This window comes from Seriola dumerili, unplaced genomic scaffold (genome assembly GCF_002260705.1).
Source record: "Seriola dumerili isolate Sdu_G_001 unplaced genomic scaffold, Sdu_1.0 BDQW01000322.1, whole genome shotgun sequence".
In the NCBI taxonomy this organism is placed as follows: Eukaryota; Metazoa; Chordata; class Actinopteri; order Carangiformes; family Carangidae; genus Seriola; species Seriola dumerili.
In genome coordinates this window covers 89,901-111,581 of record NW_019174577.1, presented here as the reverse complement: position 1 = coordinate 111,581, position 21,681 = coordinate 89,901, and the positions used below count along the sequence as shown (strand labels likewise).

Below are 21,681 nucleotides of genomic sequence, written 5' to 3'. Positions count from 1 at the left end.
AGTATAGATAGAGGAAATTCCAAATATGGAGGAAAGTATGTTGTTTTTATCAGCTTCCATCCCAGTAAGGTAAACCCAAACTCTCCATGGTTCATTTAATATCTGTCACTTTGCTATTCAACCTGGTTTAATGTTGGGTAGCAGCTGCTGTCCAAAAGCCACCACAATTATTTTTAACACTGAAAGCTTTTTTGGCATTGACCTACACACAAGGATATCTGATTGTGAATCTCAACATAGATATGGACTGAAATGTGAGGCTAAAATATAAATAATTGAAAATTATACAACCAGAACTGCTGTGGTCATTTAATTCTGAAAAACAGAAAAAAAAATGTATTCCTCTCCAGACACATTTTAAACTATGTAAAAAAAATACTCTGCTGTGATTAATATTTTGTTTAACATAGTTTCCCCCACATAAAAAGTGACAAAAATGGAAACGGGGCAGGGAGCACGTCTACTCTTACTTCCTCATTGAGAAATTTGGATTAGGCCCCGCCCACCACCGCTGCTTGCGTTAGATTGACAAGTGAAACGGTGGTATCTATTAATATTGTTAGTGGAGGAAACAGGCCACAGCCACATGTTTGAGCCTAAATCTGACCCAGACTCAGGAGTTTGTTCAGGAGTGAGGATATTGTTTTGCACCAAAATTGGCGACGAGAAGACATATCAGAAAGGTAAGCTAGTTATTTGTTTGTGTTGTTTGTTAGCTTGTAACTGGGGATAGCAGACAGAGTGGCTGTGCTAATGCAAACTGTCGCTCTCTGTAATGACAAGGTTTCGCTGACCGGTGAAAGTGTATCAAGATGGTTTGAGTTAGAGGAAACATTGAAGAGACTCAGCCAAATGTTTGAGTTTCAGTCAGACTCGGATGAGGAGTCTGTTGTGCACCAAAGTCAGTGACTAGCTGACATATTAGGATGGTTAGCGCAGTTAGCATCTTTTATTTATTTATGATATTTGTTAGCTTGAAAACTGACAGTGGCTGAATCAGTGTTAGTGGGTGTGTTAAATTGCAAACTCATGCTCTCTGTACTGACAAGCTTTCCGGTTTAATTCGCCCGACCCCGTCCCCATAGGTTGATGGGATTGGTTCCTTAGGTGTGTGACATAGGAAATACCAAAATTCTTATCCTTTGTGTGGATGTTTTTATTTATTTATTTATGTAACATTTTTCTTGATTCATGAATTTTGAAAACCTAAAAAAAAATATGGCTAAAAAAGAGAAAGAACCAAACTTTATAATGCCAATATGCTTGTTTGATGAGAAACTTACCCCCCCCCCGAGACAAAACAAACCACAAGCGAAAATGTTGACACATATTCACAATGAATATTGCAGGTGTACCTACCAATCTGATTCTGCTCTTTTTGACTGCTCACCGTTTTCAGCTTTGCATTTTACTGGATATAACATGAGCTCGAAGCGCAGCAGTGCGCTTATAAATTCTCATGGCTTCCAGTCATACTGCAACTATCAAGAGCCTCTTCTGAGAAGTCACTGCCTATTTATGACTGCATCTGACTGTCAGTCTCAGCCTCCACACTTATCTGCCGCTTTCTGCAAGCTTGCTGTCTGTGGATGTAACTGACTTTAGAGACAGAAAAGAACAGAGAGAGAGAGAGACAGAAAGACAGATGGAGGGAGAGAGAGAGACAGAGAGAGAGAGAGAGAGAGAGAGAGTGAGAGAGAGACTCAGCTGCCACCGCAAACTGAAACCCTGTGGCTCTGGGATTGAGAGGAGTTCCGCAGAGTTGGGGTTTCACAAGTCGTTGTGTGATCTAAGATAAGACACGCTCAGCTGTATCCTCCCGTCACTTTAAATACACACGCACAGACACACACCACACACACACACACACACATATAAGCGTAACGGAAAATATTCCAGGATGTCGCACTGCAAGAACACAAATATCATGTACCCTCATGTCATAATGAAAGTTCATAGCATATATGTGTACTTACTTGAGTGCTACTTGTGTGTCTGTGTATGTATAGCCTGCATGTGTTGTGTGCATGCTCTGAACGCTTTTTTCAAAACCACAGAAAGATTTTTTTTTTTTTTTTTTTGAAAGAAGAAAAAATGGATGGATTTACTGTAATTCAAAAAAAGTTTGTGTTTTCTCTGTATATTGGAGAATCACAGTGTCACAGATCAGCAGAGATAGATTAGCCTTTATATGAATGCTGTTTTTTTCTTAACACTTTCTTAACACTTGCTTTCTTCCTGAGAGTTCATTAGAAGATTATACCAATCTCATGGCTGTAGATATGAAGCCACAGCCAGAACACTGTCTGACGGTAACAATCTGACTACGAGTGGCTCTATAATTCAGTAATTCATGTTACATCTCATCTGTTTAAATTAAACGAAAACTACAGTATAAAAACTAAGATAACTGGCTGCTAGCAGTAGGCTAGCTTCATATTTACACAACCATTATAGCTGTACATTTAAAGGCTAAAAGTTACTTTTAATTTTCAAACCTCGCTGTTCCTCAAAACCTTCCCTTTCCACTGTTCTGACATTTTTTGTTTTCATTTCTCTTGTTAAAGTAGATGCTTTTATCATTTTACATCGGCAAACAATCTCTTTTCTCTGATGAAAGCCCCATCTGCACAAGAGAGTAATGAAGCGAACACAGTGAAGATGCATTTTCTTCAGGTCAGGGCATAAACATCAGAGCTAGGCCTTAGAGTCTCCTCCTCTGCAAGACCCAGGGCTGTTCGCATGGTCAGCAGGGACCTTGTTGTCTTTTGTCTGTTCTTGTTTGTTCCCTGCACAGTTGAAAGAGAAGAATGGCTTTCTGTTTGAAACATTACCTGATGGATATTTATGCAGCTGTGAGGCTGTGAGGAGAACCTTTGATATCTTTTTCAGGCTTCTCACACAAACACACACACACACATACACACACACACACACACACACACACACACACAGCTCCTCTGTGAAACCAAGCCATCACTGGGCCTTTGCTGGACAAGTGAACACACACATATGCACTTATTACACTCAAAGGTGTTCAGCTGTCCATCCCCATCAGTGTGGAGCCGACTTTGGAGTTTGACCTCGTGACCCACGAGGGGTAGTGCCACAGAGGTCATGGTTAAAATAAACCCCCCCAAACTATGTAAACAGGATGTGTACATCCACCCAGACATATGGCACTCACTAATCAAAAGCCACTGAGCTGAGAGAAAAACAAGTGGAAATCAACTCCACTGAAGCTACGAGCGCACGGTGTTAGTACAAACCTGCTGTACTGTAAAATAAATGGATCAAGCTGCTTAGCAACAAAATCAGCCTCTGGAGCTCAGAGATAGTTCTTTTATCAAAGGCACTGTAATTTATTTTAAGACTGAGACAAATACTTGTGAAAGGGAATTATACATGTCAAAGTATTACGTACAGAGAGTGGAAGTCCCTCTCACCAATAATAGACCATGATGCACTGATAATGAGAGGGTTCAAACAGGTCAGTTGGTTTCTTATCAGGCATATACCTGGCATTACTGCCTCCAATCATGTTGGGTAGACTAGTACGTCTGCATGTTCCTAATATTACAATTAAGAGAACACACCTTTGACGTCTTGTGCTTCAAACCATATGTGCACCAATCTTGAAATGTGTTGTTTTCAGTCCTGGTAGCTGGCAGATATAAGTGTCTTACCATTCAGTGCAATAAATTCTTACCTTGCAATGTGGGTTAGAATAAGCTTGATAGTCTGAATTCCTGTTTTCTTTCCATTCATTCATTCAGTCTGACATTGTGTTCATGTTAGCTGATTGCTTGTTGGGAAGTGAGGGTATTTTGTTTTGTTTTGCCCTAACTAGTCAGTAGCCGGTGATGTACTGCCTCTGCTGATGTCATTGAAAATGAAAGTTGTGGTAGTTAACCTAGCATTTTTCACTACAGTCAAAAAAAATAACAGAGTTGTTATTTATGTAAGTCAATTTTGGAGTACGGTTTTAGATTTTACTCTTCATTATTAGTGCAAACAATTTTAAGCTTGAACTTCAAGGATCATTCTTGACCACAGAAACACTGTCACCTCAGGGTCCATTTAGCAGCTGTTCTAGAGCTTTTCATCATATCTCATGATATTCACCAACAGATGGAAATTGCCCAGTTTTCAAAGACTTGGAGATCTTCAAATTTACACTTTTACACACTGATAAATCACTTTAAGTTAGGTGAAATTTCAACATCTACGCATTCATGAGGACTCACATCTGCTATTGAAGATCATATGATATGATTGAAAGCTCCAGACCAGCTGGACCTTGAAGTTAGATTGCTTTGTCAATAGTCATGTTTTTTGTACTTTAGTTGGTCTTGTTAGTAATTGGTTACAATTACATCGCAGGTTACTCTCATTTTCCTAAAAATGTGGATCACTTCAACTTTTGTGATTTTGTAGTAGTGTACTCAAACCTTTTACTTCATAGTTTCCTTTTGTGGCTGTCTCTGTGTGTCAACATCCGCACGCTGTGTGTGCGAGGGTTGCTGTTACTTACAGATTTAGCACTTGGGAGGTTTCTGGCAACTGTCATATGTCAAATGCTCTTTTTGTTGGTGTCCTCCACCTGTCTGTCTTTCTTCTGAGAAAAAGATCAGGTACCTTTCAGCAGTTGCTCCAGTGACCTTTAGCAGCTGTGGGGGTGAAACTGGCTGAGCCTCCCTCACCTCATCCTAGTTCTCTTGCTCTCTCTGTATCTCTCCCTGTCTCCCTGTCTGTAATACGTAGACCGTATTACAGAGCTGCCGTATCACACATTCCCAATCTTTGTTTCTTTTCTTTAAGCCTTGCATGAGAATGATTGTAGCTTGAATGACATTGAAGCAGCACAGTAAGATGTGCCCTTGCCACATAAGTCAATAGCACATGTTCTTCCCTTCACGGCCTTTGTTGACACATTACATGAGAGCATTACACAGCATATCTCAGCACAAAAAAGCCCTGACAATACAAACATCAACCCAGACTAAGATATAATTATACACTGCAGCCTGGTATGGCAGAAAATGTCTGTAAATGCTGAACTGGCCTGAACAATCCAGCATTAATAAAGTACAATCCTGGTCTCAGTTTGGAGTCTCAAGAGCCTCACCTACAGTAGATATCCAGGCTTGTAGCCTAATTAGGCCTGTGTCGGAGTTAATTGTGAGAAGTGTACTGTTGCTGCTCGGTGCTGACCATGCTTCCTGTACAAACGATGTGATTTCTCGTGCTAAGCGCTCAATGAAAAGGGCAGGCCAGCAGTTTGAACGCCCTCCAACAGGTATTTGTGGCAGCCAGAGCTGGCAGGGCATGAGGGCAGAAGGGAGGGAGAGATACAAGGAGTGAGAGAGTGAGGCAGATAAATGTACATTTTTGCTTCTTCCTACCCTGCCGTCTACACTCGCCCCCTCGATCCCTCTTGCCCCACTTATTCAGCCACCCTTCCATCCATCCACCCTTGGCCCCCATTAGTGAATGTGGAGCCAGGAGTTATGGAATGGTTTTACAGTATGTGGAAACAGCTGAGGTCATGGATACAGACAGAGTGCATGCAGCCTCGTGCGCTGAATGTAAATGAGTTGGCCTTTCTCCAGCCGGGAGCTGAGCTGAGCTGCGCGTGATCTTGTCTGCCCCTCCCTCTGAGATGCTGGGCAGGGCAGGGATCCTGCTAATCAGCCCAAAATATGTATGACAGGAGTCAGTGCTTAGAAAAGGACAGAGATCCTTCACTCTTGAACACAAAATAAGGACACTTCTTGACTGCTATCTCTCAGTCTTTCCCCTCATTTTGCTGCCTTGGCTTGCAGAGCGTGTAGTGAGGAAACACCGCTCGTGTGCGTGGGTTTAACATAGTTTCCACTGACAGAAGGTGAATATCAAACCTCCTCCAAAGAGAGACAAACTCAACTGCAAGAGAGACAAAAGAAATTGCAAGAGAAGGTGAAAAGCTCTAAAAATGCTTGTTTGTTTGGCGCAATCTTGTTAACAACAGAGAAATGGATTGCTTCCATGCTGTGTAGAGCGGTGTAATGCTGTGTAGCCCCAGTATAATTTACATTAAGATCAAATAACAGACTCCAACCTAACATAAACTGCTTTATATGTATATTATCCTTTGTTCTACAGTCCCTTGAAATCCCATGTCAAGTAGCATACACATTTACATTCCATTTGACTGTAAGTGGAGATAATTGTGTGTAAATGGGTGCAGTTTTATATTCCTGATAGGGAGCATAGCACAGGGCTATGTTTTTGTGTGAAGTGTGTGTGTGTGTGTGTGTGTGTGTGTGCGTGTGTGTGTGTGTGTGTGTGTGTTGATACTGTTAATGGTATCTATTTGACTTTGGGGGAAGCCCTGTGCCCATTGTTCATAAAACCCCATATATGGTAATGTAAACACAGCGCTTCGTAATTCCTCTGGAGCGTGCACACAAAAATGAATGAACACAGGAAGACCCACTCTGGCAGGAAGTGGCAGGTTGCCATGGTAACAAACTGAAACCCGAAGCAGCGAGTGAGAGAGACTCGCCTTTCTCACTGTCTTGACGTCATTTCTAGTACACTACAACTAAAAGGCAGCAGCTGCAGATCACACACAGACACAAACAAAAAAAATTCAGGGAACTTTTGAATGCTTACAGAAAAATGATGAGAGACCAAATATTTTGTCACCACTGACCTTTCAAGAAAATCATTGGACTGGAAAATCCCCATATGTTTATCAGAATCAAGGACAATGATATTAAAGAAGCATTTACAGCATTAACAATGATAACAGTATTAAACGTGTGACTGATGAATATGCAAATAATTGTCTGTTTTAATGCCAAATTTGCAATATGGTCGCAACACATTTTTTAAACTAGCACTATTATGTTTACAGCTTAGTGGTGTATGAAACAAGTGCAGTTTTACTGTTTACACAACCACTGGTTTAGTTAATCTGTGCTTCTCAGTTTGGCAGAGAATACATGCCAGCAGGACATTACCAAAATGATAGAGACAGAAGTGGGAGCAATCAGATAATTTTGTGAAATTACGTTGTGAGGCTTCAGAGGATGAAATACAACACAACAATTGCCACCACCAGCTGGAAGGGTGATGAAGATGGTGGAAAAACTGGGAATCGGAGAAGGTCTGCATGCATGCATTAGAGATGGAGCACAAAAAAAAAAAAAAGTCATGCTGTCAGATTTTTAGGTCATGGCTGAAATAGAAGTATGTCATAGCGCTAGCTGCCTTCAGGGCTGAAACATTTAACTCATTCCTTCTGTGCAGGAAAGCGTTTTTTATATTATTATTTATAGCAGTAACTAGCAAGAAAATCTTTCTTCCCTTAACTAAATATGTTTTGCTTTTACTTCTGCCCCATTCAGGTGGAACAGCCGTTGCTACAAATATAAATCAAATTCAATAAGGAAAGTCCACAAAACAGGGAAATATGGAACTAACAAAAGGGCCACCCACTTTCCAAGCAGGTGATTTGTTGCCAGTCAAAGAGTAAAGCGTCCTGGGCCCAAGAAAACTACTCCCTCATGGTCTGGCTCATCTTTCCCTCACCTTTCTCCCCCTTGCCGCCTAATTAAAAACTCCAGTATGTATCCAGCTCCAGTCTCTACAACAGTCCCTCTCTCATTAGCGGTAGCGGCATATCCTTTGTAATTAGCTGTTGCCTCTTAATGGTGCTGCCGTATATTAGAATTGAGGTTTAAAGAAAGGTGGGGGTCAGATTTCGTTCGCCCCTTAAGGCTAAATCCATAGACAACAAACCTTTTTTTAAATGGGCGAACCAGAGGGGATAGTGTGTGTGTGTGTGTGGGGTGTGTGGTCGTGATGTTGTGTGTCTGTGTGTGTGTGTGTGTGTGTGTGTGTGTGTGTGTGTGTGTGTGTGTGTGTCTTGGTGTGGGGGCTTATAGTGCGTAAAGCACGTGCAAGAGGATATCGAGGGGGCTTAGAGAGGAGTGTCTGCATGCACATAGGGGAGGTTGAGGTAAACCCTGAGCTCACCGCCAGCCACACTGACCCTGTGATGCGTACATGTGATGGGAGGCCCAGCTTCAGTAACACACTCACCTACGGACAAACATCTGCTTTTTTGGCACTGTAATCATCCAGACAGATTTGTTCCCCACCTCCTCCACCTCCCCATTGTCCCTCTTTTTCCTACAGCGCTCTGAAAGACGAGGGACAGGTGCTGCTGCCTCATGGGTTTTAAGCTCTGCAGAAATTGTCTTCCACTCATTAGCCCATTTGGAGCACACACAGACACACACACACACACACACACACACACAGTGATGGAAACTGAGGATTGTTATTTCGTGTCTGTCAGTGGTTATGATTTATGATGGTAAATCTCTCAGAAGAGCCATACGTTAAAACATCTGTGTCTGTGGAAGGTTGTAGGAGTCTGAGGTGTCAGCAGTTGTGTTGCCAAATTGTGCTTTTTGTTGGAACCGTTTTACTCGATCTGTTGGGTCACTGGTAGTCCGAAGACTGTACTATGTAAGTCTGGAACATTTAGGTTTAAATGTTAGGGTCAGTGAACCAAATACAAGCGAGAGCCGGGGTTGTAGCAATCCCTAAGGAAATGTCCTCAGTATTAATGTTAGGTATTTAGGGGAGTTTAACAACCTAAGAAATAGCTGTACAACAATTACATACAAATGTAGTCTGATTCTGATATTCTTAAGGTCCAATATCTTCAAACGGGATTAGGGTTAGTGATTGTTTTTTGGCAGAACAAACTAAATAAAATTAAAATAAAGGGTTATATGTGCTAATTTCCTTTGCCAAAATACCCTATGTTACCATGATAATGTTCAATGGCAAAAAGGAATTACACTGCATAGATGTGTAGAGGAGAAGAGTTGCATGGATGGATTTACATATAACTTTTTTATTTTTCAATATTAAATCTCAGTAAAAATGTCAGACTATTTTTTCAATACTTAATAGAGAATTGTGTGACAGTGGTAGTAGACCATTGGCTTACCTAATCCAAGTACTTTGAGTTGCTTAAATATGACCGTAAAAACAGGAGCAGATATTGTAGGCAAAACAGATTAAATGTTTAAATATGTTGCATTGACAGTGAATAGTTTGCAGATTTGTTCAGCACAAATGTTTCCTCAGTATGTTAATAAAAACAAAATATATGCAGAATTATTTGTTTCCCCATGCACAAAACAATTTACTGTTACAGCTTAGTCGTTTATGAATGTATTTTTAGGAGACAGGGTCGGCAGGGCTGTTAGTTTTAAAATCTGATGTTGAGGTAAAATACACCTTGTCATTTTTATTACTCTATTAGTGATGTAGTTTATGTGTCAGGGTTGTCCAGTAACAAAGGAGTCCTGAGTGACACATCACCAGCCCTCCAGTAGATACCTCTGAGTGTGATCCAATTGTCCATGGTGGGATCAGTGGATCATCCGGGACCCTCCTGCTATGCTCCCCTCCCTCCTCCCTCCCCCAAAACAGTGTGGGGCCCCTGGTACAACAGGGGGGTGATGATCAATAGGGATTTTGTGTGTTTGATTGTCTGTGTGTGTATATGTGTGTCTGTGGTGGTTGTTTGGTGTCTGTTTCCCAGTCTGTGTGTGTGTGTGTGTGTTTAAGTGATATGGGGAGGGGTTGGAGGGGGAGAGGTGTCTTTTAGTTCAGTGCTATGGTTGTGACTGATAGGGTAGCGGGCCCCAGCGTGTGGGGGCCCAGGGGACCGGCTCTGTATTGGCGGACTCTGTAGAGAGGCTTTCTGTTCCCCCATCGATCCCAACATGTCAATTAGACTGACTCAAATAAATGTGCCCTCAGCCTCAGCAGGCCGGCCGTATGCAGAGCCTCCCCGTGTAAACGACACCCACACATCAGCCCCCATGTCACCGGAGCCGGGGCGATACCAAAGGGCCTTCTGGGTTAGAATTGACCGAGAGCTTTTCCGCTGCACAGATTGTTTTTCTCTTTGACCCCGGCTTCTGCTCGTGAGCAGTCAGACAATGTGTGTGACACTGCAGACGTCATAGGTGATTTACCTTCTGTGGCTCACACTTTCTCTTTGGTTTCTCTGAAAACCAACTGCAGTTTACAATAATGAAAACACATGTGCAGAGTGCCCCAAGCTTGTTTTTGTTTTGAAGAAGAAGAAAAAATGGTAATTTGCAGAATAATAGCATGAAACCGAGGTTGTTTGCTCTTGTCAAAGACTTTCGATAACCTTTCAGTGAAGTACGCAGAGGTGTTTTGCTGCAAGATCTCAGGTCATTTTTTTTGTACCATTGTGAGTATAAATTACACATTACTGCAAAGGATGAAAGGCTTTTAATGGAGTAGTTTTTCATGCTTTATGTAGAAGAGTTCACATTGATGCATGTATTAATACTGGTAACATCATCAAAGCGCAAAATCCATCACACGTTTACATTCAAAGCAAAAGTCTGACATTTTGGAAAATAAGCTTATTTGCTTTTTGACAGTTAAATGAGGAAATTTATTCCACTCTCGTGTCTGTGTGTATCAGGAGCCAGCAGTAGTTATCTTAGGCTAGCATAAAGACTGGAAATGGCTAGTCTGGCTCCGTCTGGAGGTAACAATCCACTTACTAGCGCCTTTAAAACTCCCAAATTATAGAAATGTCATGGTAGTTTGTTCAATATGTCTAAAATTCAAAGTGTAAAAATAACAATTTTCTGCTTTCATCAGGATTTGTGTGAAGCACAATTTTTTAGTTAGCTACAAAGAAATGAGATAAACAGAGCTTTAGTTTGCTAGTAGGTGGATTTTTTTTGTGGATATAACAGAGACAGGCTAGCTGTTTCCCCGTTTCCAATCTTTGTGCTAAGCTAAGCTAACCGGCAACTGGCTGTAGCTTCATATTGAAGAGACAGATATGAGAGTGGTGTCAATCTTCACGTCAAACACTCCCCCAGAAAGTGATAAAGCATATATAAAGTTTTGCTTTAAAACCAGTTTTAAGCACAAGATTATTGCTCTAATCACTTTGAACACACACGCATGAACACATGCAGACACACATTGACACAAATAGACACTTTAAGGACCTGGATGAGACCATAAAATTGACTGTGTCCAAACAAGCCCACCATTATAGAGACAGATTGGGGGTGAAGCCTCTTGAAGATAATGACAGGGAGAAGTGAGTGACCCCCCTGACTGGAGGTGATAAACGATACTACCTCTGTCTCTTCCCCTCACTCTATCACCCCCTCCTGCTCCATATTCACTCCTCTCCATCACCCCTCTAAACCCAACTCTTCACGCCTCCTTCCCCTGAGCAGACACCCCTGTGAGAGGACGCCCCACCCTCCTTCCACCCCCTACTCTCTACCCCTCCGTACTGATCAGTGGGATTTACTGTGCACTCGTCCACAGTTCTCAGCCGGTCACACACGCCCTCTGGATCGATCCAGGTCGAATTCAATTTGTAAGATATTATGTATTGATCCATGTGCTCCGTCCTGCTCCCACCCCCCTAACCCACACCGTCTGTGAAGCCCTGGCAGGCGCTCATTGACCCACATGCACGATTCTTTGGATCATCATCATCACACAAGTGTGGCAGTCTGAGCTAGTATTAGGGTTGGTGGCCTTAGGCTTATAGAAGTGACCCTCAATTACATCTGCTGCCCAAGATCTTCTACACAACATCTAATACTGTAAAATAGAAGTCAGCTTCTGATGAGGGCACTGCTTGGGTTGAAAAAATACAGCTCAGAATCTATGATGACTCCTTTGTCAAAGCACCACAGCCCTCTTTTATGAAAATTTGTCACTTTGAGAAATGAGTTAAATGGAAAATTCACTTTGTCTCTTTTCTACAGATTTATTTTGCATGTTCCTTATGGAAACCCACCCCCCACCCCCATGCTTCCACTCAAAATCACAGGCTGCCATTTGGCTTAGACAACGGGCTCTAAATCTTTCAGATCAATAGCTGTTCCCCAGTCTCTCCATCAAACCCACAAGTAAATAATTCAAATGAGATAGTTAAGCCCCTTAGAATATAAATTATGGAAAAAAAAAAAATCCTCATTGTGATTTCGATGTGCGATTTACGGGCATAACAGTCACTGTGGTGAACTGGGGGGGAAACAGGAATCAATGGTTAAATCAGTGCAGGTTAAATCAATGACTGCTTTGACTGGATAAATTGAGATCTGAAAAGCTTTTATGACTTTCCTATTACATTAACATCAAATATTCAAGAGGCTCCAGATCACTTTCCCATTAGGCAGATCGTGGTATTACAGTGTTGTCAAAACAAAACGGCAACCACACGTTCAACCCAGTGCCTAAACATACACATGTCAGCAGAGAAAAAACACTCAGACCCAGATTCTAGCAGACATATTACGGTGCACCACAAATGACTGACACGTAAACAGATGAGCCCAGGTCCTGCATGGCTGCCACAGATAAGAGAAATAAGGTCACATGCTAACAGGGGAGAAAGCGCTACGCCAAGGTGAGCAATGGCTATGACATTTCACAAACTAGGCTAATTCCCCAGAAAATTTAGAAAGGGCACATTGCACATTATTGCATCACGATGGTGATCATGTTCAAAGCATATCAGAGTCACTCTTTTTTTCCCTTTGCAGCTCTGGGTTTTTTTTTTTTTCTGTGCCCTGAAATGTTCTTTGTTAAGGAAACATAACCCGTCCCAACAAGCACATACCTAAATTACCACACTTCATGCTGTGCATTCTAAAACAAAGCTCGAAAAGTGGATATCCGCTGAAGTTACTGAATGGAACAAAGCAAAAATCTTTAAAGAACAAATGTGATTTAAATTCTTATCTCTGCCAGACGCTGCACAGAAATCCTTTGTCTCAAAAGGAGGACATGAGGGACCCTCTGCACACATATGTGCACTAAAGCGGGTAGCAGTGCACCCATGTGTGTATATGTGTGTATATTGCTTAGAGAAGGAGAGAGAGAGAGAAAGAGAGTATGAGGGACACGGAGGTAGTCACAAGGGTCCCTGCGGGGTGAGTGTAGGACGGCACTGTGGAGTTTCCTCGTCAGCGTGTGGGATTCCCTCTGTTTACCCCTTCACTTCCTGTCCCAGCTAGGAAGCATGAAACACTCTCTGACTCCCCTGGCAGGAAACACGAGCCCGTTCTGCTTTGTGACTCACATCGTGACCTTCAGCCAAACCCTCATCACATGACAGTTTTAGAAGAGCCCAGTGGGAAATTTAAATGCTCTAAGAATACAAACGTGCATGCTGACTGTATTTTTACATGTGACCGTTTTGCCAAGACCCTTTAACAATAGGACATTGCTCTGGGGTAAATTTAGCCAGTGAAAAAAATATAACTAACATTGACCTCACATAGTCACTTGTTCATTTCAGAAACACAAGCTTGCAGAGGCTAAAGATAGCAGTGGTTCTGGGTTTGAAAACATTTCCATGACGATGTAGCACTCTCGTACACTTATTGCTTAGCATCATAGGTGCTATTACACTTTCACTGACCCAAATAGCAACTTGTTTATGCAACAGTGCAAAGTGACATTGGTTTGATGAAATCTGATAACAGCAGTGGCAGCTTTTCGTTTATGGCCATTAGTTTTCTATTCTCCTTCTCTGTTCTAAACAGATGAAATGCAAGATTGCTCTGAAGTATGAGCACTCACCTCTGAGCTTGTTGCTTAATGAAAATGCTCATTCAAGGTGAGCACAGTGACAAATGACAATGTGACAATCAGAATCCCAGCAGGGTCTACAAGGGTTTACAATGCCACATTCAATGTAATTGCACTAGATTTGGGCTTTTACTGTGATCTTGCCTTAAAACATCTCAGTATGTCATTACAGGATGATATGCAAATTTATTATGAGTAAGCCAGCCATTGCTTTTGCCCTTGGTGGGGTAAAAAAGTTCCTGAATTTCAGCTGCACCATTTTTTGCCCCTCATAACTGGCCAGCCACGTCTCTCTGTAAAGATTGTAGTAGTAGATCAGTGGGGCAGCCAGTTGTATAGTACAGTAAGACTGAAAAACTGACTCAGTGAGTGAGAGATGGAACGAACATCTGGGCACATGGAGTAATGTGGGTTTCACCATCAGCGAGCACAGAAACCTGAAATTAATCTTCTGTTAGCTAGCAAAACATTTCCTAGAAGCAATTTAAATTTCACAAAATTGTAAAGGAAGTTCACTCGTTCCACAACGAACACAGTGATACGAGAGCACTGACTTACTCAGAAAGGTTACTGCTACAGGCAACTCGACGTATGCAGCTCATTAAGGACCTAATGAAAAAGTCTCTGGCCAACATCAGCATTTGTAGATTTCTAAACCTCTGGCAAGCCTTAACACATAATTTCTTACTAATTTCTTCTTATTCACTTCAAAAAAGAAATTATTATTCCTTGGGAATGGTAATTTGTTACACTTTTTGTAACATTACTTCTCCATAATTCGGCTGTGGCAATTTAATGTTCACTTTGCCTTCATTAAAACTGGGTAAGTTGAGTAAATCAAAGCAGTGACAATAGATCTACACAAAGGTAACTTTTCTGTACTCTCTGGAAGTAGCCCGCATGGCGCTAAACAGTTTTTGAAGTGCTTAGCCTCATTTTGATATTTACGAGGGGGGTTATTACAACATTATTCACCAATATTTAGCTAGTAATTTTCGACATTTGACGTTGTTGCAGTAAATGTAAGCAACAAGGTAGATCAATAAGGTTGAATTATTCACACCACAAATGAAGAAACAAGATAAGAGCATTCAATATGCTAACATCCTCACAGTGAGGCTGATGGGAAAGCATTTAGATTTGCAGTTATCTGGCCATAAACCAATGTATTAGACAAAATAAGACTTGGTGATGGTGTTAGATGAAAAGTCAGGGGATCACCAAACTTATTAAGATTCATCCTGTGGAGAACCTGAACGTTTGAGCGCAATCCATCCCGCATTGTTTTTGAGATACTTCACTGGAAACGTGCACCTCATGGTGGCGCTACAGAAAAAGTCAGAGGATCAACAAAGTCATTAGGGTTCATACTCTGGGGACGATGGCGTGTTCCTTTACATCTGGAGAGTATGATTTGTAGGCGGACGTGGTCTCTGTAGCACCACAATATGGTGTTCACAATGCACAAAAGTGTTGTGACACATTTTATCTTTATCAAAAAAAATAGCAGATCTCTGCGATTTTTTTTTTTTTTTTTTTTTTTTTTTTTGCAGCTCCTATCCTTGGCCATCCTGCGATTTCGATTATATTTTGATTAATTGTGCAGCCCTCAGACGAATCGTTTCTATTTTTGGAAATGGCCTAACCATCAAATTTATTTCCATTTCATTTTCACTCCGTTCTCTGTCTTTGGAATCCGTTGAAAACAACTCAGCAAAACCTTTGAACTATGTCACAATGTATAAGCAGTGACTGAGTGATGACTGGCTGTTGTTTTTCTTTGAGTTGACTGTCTTGGAAGTGTGCTTCCTTCCTTCCTCCCCTTCAGATTTCAGCTCTGTCTGAGTTTGGTGTCATGGGCCAACAGTCGGAGACAGGGCCGGCGGTAAGCCTGGACTACATCAAACACACGCCAGACGCTGCAGCCGGAAGACAGGCAGGAACCGTGAAGCTCTGCTCAACTCTGTCACTGTCTATCATCAAAAAAAAAGACCTAGGATAAGCAGTGCTGCGCAGATGGGGGGTTGTTGAGCAGGTGGGAAGGGATGTAAACCAACATTCAGCCTGCTTTTCATCAGCGTGTTCCTCTGCTCAGTCTTGTCTGAACTTTATGTTCAAGGGGAGAGAAAACGAGAATATCAGAGTTTATGTCAAGTGGCAAGAGTATCCTCATTCATCTGCAATCCCTTCTCTTGGTGCAGGGCAAATTACAAAATAAAGTACATGCCAATTTTCTGAGGGAAAAGGTTATTTTCAGAGGATGAAGATAGACTTTCCACTTGACCTGTGTATAATCACAGAGCATAACAATGAAACCAGGTTCTCTCTGTGGTTTCCCCCCCCTGCAGCTTTTTGACATTTAGCAGAGCTGTCTTTTGACTTAATGACTTGTGAATGAAGGGAGAAGAGAGGTAATGTGTGCGATTGTTGTAGCATTCACATGGTCTACGTAGCCATCTATCATTTTGTTGCTGATTTCTACTTTTAGACACACACACACATGTAGAATAGATTAATGGATTTTGTCCAAAAGTAAGACATGTATTTGAAGAAAAACTAGCAAGAAAGAAAAGCGAACCACAAGTAGAGAAATCTTAGGACATGTGCTTTCAAAGCAGGCATTTGAAGGACAGCCAGTTATTTTTGAAATATTGATTGATGGATTGGAAAATGCATTTGCTCACAAATTGTACATTTCAGACTGAAATCCAAACATGTCAGACCTGAACGATGCCAGACTAGAGTTAACCAAACTAAGCTAAACTAATCTGATCCAAGACCTGAGAAAACAAGCGCAGACTGGACTGGACCGGACCAGGGCCTGTATTCACAAAGCTTCTTAAGGCGGAAAGCAGCTCCTAACTTGTCAATTTAGGAGGAACTCGTAAAAATAATGGGCATGTCGGTCCTAACTTTAGGACTCCCAATCTTTTGACTAAGTGTAATTCACAAAGCCACTCAGTGCTAAAAATAGCACTTGAGTGAGAGAGAGAGATGAATGAGATGTATGTAAAGTGTTGGACTTTTGTGCCTTCTATGAACCCATACTTCAGAACGTACAGTATGTCATACGGCAGTCGTAAAAAAAACAGGAAGTTATGTGTAGCCAGTCCGTTAGCAATGAAACTCGATTGCAAGGTCTCATTAATATAAAAGGGGCAAGGACGGGCTGAGTTGAGCTCTTGAACATTGCAAACACAGCTTTAGGGATCTTTTATCTTATTATGAGAAGAGTGAAGATATTTCTACGCAAAAAATTTGATGGTAGCATCGCGCGAACGGCTACAGGAGGGGTAGGGCGAGGTGTGACCAAACAATAAATGTACTCTCTAATTCTCATGGGTCTACACAAATGTCATCATACAGATTTTGGAAAATGCACTACTTTTATAGACAGCATTTAATCCGTTATTATTGACTTTGTATACAATAGGCCTATGTTTGTTTATTTCTAACTGTTTTTAATTTATTGCTGTGCATTTAACCGTCACAGACCGGGCTCTCATTCCCCAATAACTGTGGTTATTATAAGCAAGTTCGTCCATGAGAAATGACATCAGCCATAGCAACGGAGTTCTTGCTTTTCCTTTTGTAAAAGTTGATCTCGGCAGCTTTGTGAATAGGATGTCCAAGAAAACTTTTAGTAAGAAACTTTTTGTACGATTTAGGAGTACTCTTCGTGGTAAGATAAAATGCTCTGTGAATACGGGCCCAGATCAGTCGTCAGATGTCCGTCAGTCTGTACAGATTGTTTCAGCCAGTCTGGGAAGTATTGATCTCTCTGATTGATCTACGGCTCTGTCCATCTGCCTGATCCAGACCTTAATGCCACAGAGTACACAGGAGGAAGAGATGGGGAGGGTAGGAAAGGATAGCAAAGGGAAGATAAAACGGATAAGAACACAGATAGGATGGTATAGCAGAAACTGTAAAGCAGGGTAGGAGGGGATAGAGAGAGTCTAGCCAGTCAAGTCTGGACAGCTGGTGTTGATAACTAATCTGCCCATTGCTGGCGCTTTTTGTAAAACATGAAACCCGGCAACCTGATAGCATGAATTAATAAATGAACAATTTCTTCTACAACAGGGGCCCCCTGTTCCATTGGGGGTTTCTTTACACAGACACAATAGACGCTTAGAGGGGCCCACAGGGGTGTTCATTCCCTCAAGTACTAACTACACAGACCACTGGATGACTGAGAACCACTTGATCAAATAATGACACCAAGAGCTGATATCCTCGCTCATGTAGCCATCGGAGTAATGCACAGTGTGGGATCTGTGAATTGCTTCTGGGAGGGAAGCGACTGCCGCTTCTCTGTTTCTTTTCTCGGTTATTTAGAGCAGGCCTAATAAGCAGTGTGGGTGGTGAATGAGGAACCATTAGCTCAATAGCTGAATGAAGCAGCCTCCTCTTGCTTCTTTGCTTTTTACACACCAGCAATGGGAACACCTGCACAGAGAGACAGGCACAGTGAGAGGGGGCAGAGGAAAAAGAGGGTCAGGGTTAAGAGGTGCAAAGACTTGGGTCAGGAGAGGGGAGGGGGTTGAGGTGATGAAAGAAAAAAAGTTGCTTTCTTGCCAAGAGTAAGATGTTAATATCACCCTTGTCTTTGTCCATTTTATATAATGCTACATTTAGTCAATGGTTAGGTTAGCGTAGCATAAAGACCGGACAGTTTGCCTGGCTCTGTCCAATGGTAACAAAATCAGATTACCTCAATAGATCACTTATTAAAAAGTTGCATCTTATTTATTTCATCTGTTCTGAAAACTTGAATGGAAGAATGACAGTTTGTGATTTTATGAGGATTATGTCCCGGGTTGTTGTAAAATTGCAACCATACATTTTTTTTTTTACACATTGAGTTTTATAAGTGCTGGTAGGCTAAGCTAAGCTAACTGGCAACTGGCTGTAGCCTTCAGACAAACTCACACAAATTTTTGCCTCATGTCATTCGCTTTAAGTTGACTGAAAACACTTCAAACAACTGATGTACCAACTGTACAAAGATTCGTTTTAAGCTAGCTAGCAGCAGACACAACAAACATGTCTGTAGGAGTGTTTGTGTACAGCTCAGCCTCTGACTGATCGCAAAACTCAACAGCAACTTTCAGTCTATCTCCTTTTTCCTCTGCTCCTTAAATTTATGAAGCAAATTCATGAAGCCCTGGGATATTCGCTCAGCATTGTCAGAGTTTTTGAGCCTCAAAAACAGAGACTTTTGGAAATGCTCCTGGCTTCATTTTAGTTTGAAAACTCTGCAGTTGCATTGTAGTCTGGACGGGGAAAAACTGACACCTTTAGAAACAATGACGCAGACATGAGTTTGCCTCCTGATTGGGTCTTATCAGTCATGGCTACCAGTGGTGAATGCAGCATGGATAACGAAATTAAAAGCGTTACTGACCTTGTTGTCTTCGCTAGCAGCTGATGTGCACTTAAATTATGCATTTTAATGCTACAACTGCCTTTGCTGTTCCTCGTTCGTAGTATTTTCTGCAACAACTGCAAAGTAGACAATCTATGTCCTGTTCAGTGTTTGTGAACGGTCATGAGATATGCATTTATAGGTTTGTTAGAATGGACGGAGATTACTTCAGATACGGAGCAAAAACTCTCATCTGAATTGAGAACATAGTAGTGTGTATGTAGCCTCAGATTTTCCCTGTCAAATGCATGTGTTTTGCGTCAGTTTGTGACGCCTCATAAAACAGTTTGCCTGGCTCTTGACAAAAGTAAGAAAAAATTCACCCTCCAGCACATCTAAAACTCAATAATTAATTTGGTGGGTTATTTCTTGCTTGGGTGCAGTGACTTGCTGAAATCTTTCCAGGTCGTTCACAGGTTCCCAGTCAACCAGCATAGACTCCAGGAACACTTGGTTTTTGTATGGATTAAACACACAAGATATCATTTGTTAACCAAAGATCGTAAGAGGTGTTGGTAGGCCAGTTTCCCCCTGTTTCCGGTCTTTATGCTAAGCTAGGCTAACTTGCTGCTGGTTTTAGCCTTAAGGTGTATTCAGACAGAAGACAAAGAAAAGTTTTTGCCCAAAATGTTAAACTAGCTATTCCTTTAAATACATACCACTAGAGGAAACAACAGTAGATGTGTTGTTTCCAGAAGGTGAAAAGAATGAGACCAAGGCATTGTGGGAGCTGAGTGAGGCTGTCAGAGGGCTGATGTATGGCAGGGCAGATGCAGCGAGGAGGAGTTGGGGGGGGGGGTAGTTATAGGCTTGGCTGAGGTAAACTGGCGGGCGGGGCACTGAGGAAAAGGGAAAGAACAGAGAGAAGAAGAGCAGGCATGCGAGGTATGTGATGATTATTAGAAAACACAGGGGCCGTCTGTTCTCTACCCTGCCCGGGCTCGGAGGCACAGGGCTGGGTCCCAGAGCAGGTGTGCAGGGTGGGGAAAAACAGGAAAGGAGGGAGGAGGGGAAGAGACAGTTAGCGAAATGGAAACTATAGTGGGAATGAAAAGGAGAAGAAAAGACAAATTAGAGACGGACAAAGGTGAGTATTGATAAAAAAGATTTAAAAAAAGACTGAAAGACAGACAAGCTCTTGATGACATCATAGCCGTGAGCGATTGTACACCACCGAGATCAGAACAGAGGTCAACATTGGTGGAGGAGAACAGCACGCAGGCTTGCTGGAAGCTATCCTGGTCATTAGCGTCTCTCGCATGGCTTAATAAAGAGCTCAGACACTGAAAGTCCGTGTGCCTTCTAGCATTCGTCTGTACGGTTAGATGTCAATATAGAAACAGCAGTGTATCAGAGGAATCAGAGGGATCAATGGAGAGGAGAGGTGAGTGTAACTGGATCACTGTGACCCTCAGCTGACCCTTCATCACCAGGACACACGCACACACACACACACACACACACACACACACACACACTATGTCATCTGTCCCCCAGACGCACACTTGCTTCCCTCTCAAATACACATGCACAAACACAATTGATCTCTCACCTCATTGGTTTATTGTCACACTAATATTTCTCTCATGTGTCTGTCTCTCTTCTATTCATATTTCTTTCCTTATCGCAGCATGTGCTTTTATACTTTCAAATTCAAAGCTGTAAGCGTAATTAGTGGAAGCTGGTAGTTTAGATCCTCTCTTGAGCAGAATTGCACATTTTTTTGGTTTTAATTTCTGTCACTAGGACTGTTCTCATTTTGTGCCCAATGAGTCATATTTATAAAAAAGGTACACTTGTGCTCTCACAAAGGCCAAAAATGTACCTGTGATAGCAGCACATCTCTGTGCTTTAGCTGAGCTAAAAATATGCCTCTATTGTACTTCTCCTCCTGAGTATGTTCTAAAGCTTTGAAAGGGCAAATAATTGGCTTGTGACTCTGCAGAGCAACATAATTAAGCACAGATAAATCAGCAGAGACCAGCGTAGGCCCTGCCTGTGTACATACACACATATACACACGCACTCGCACACACACACACACACACACAGCCACTGTTACCTTGTCAGCTGCTACTGCTGCTGCTGCTTCTGGTAAAGAGCGCAGGCTGTGGGAGTGCAGGGACATTTCTCGCTAAGGGAAGTGGTGGGTTTTTGTGGTCTCGTTTTTAGCCCTGTTGAGAAATGGCCGAATGCTGCTTTCATTTTGAGCTGAGAGGCTAGCAATTACACTGTGAGTCACGTGACTGAGATGCATGGCTTTTTACTGCACCACCGAGGCCCTCCAAGGATGATATGCCAAGAATGAAAAATAAAGAGTCGACACCTCCTCTCCTCCACCACTCTGGCCCTCCCCTTGCACACACTCAAATAAACCGACACACACACACACACACACACACACGCACACAGTCAGTATCTTGCCCTCTGAATGGCTTCCAGGCCCATATGTGCATGCAGCTCATCTTTGCATTTATCAGTCTCACAGTATAATGAATACCTTGCGCTGGAATGAATGGATTCGCCAATAACACTCCAAATGTTCTTGGACTAACATGGCC

At 42.0% G+C, this 21,681-nt stretch overlaps 1 long non-coding RNA gene across 1 annotated transcript in view; it reads left to right on the top strand.

The window, feature by feature from the left end:
* Positions 1-602: 602 nt before the first annotated feature.
* LOC111232218 overlaps positions 603-21,681 on the top strand; it is a 41,027-nt gene continuing 19,948 nt past the window's right edge. Inside the window, exon 1 of the long non-coding RNA XR_002665537.1 lies at positions 603-683. This is a non-coding gene — a long non-coding RNA (uncharacterized LOC111232218). The remainder of the gene's footprint in view (positions 684-21,681) is intronic.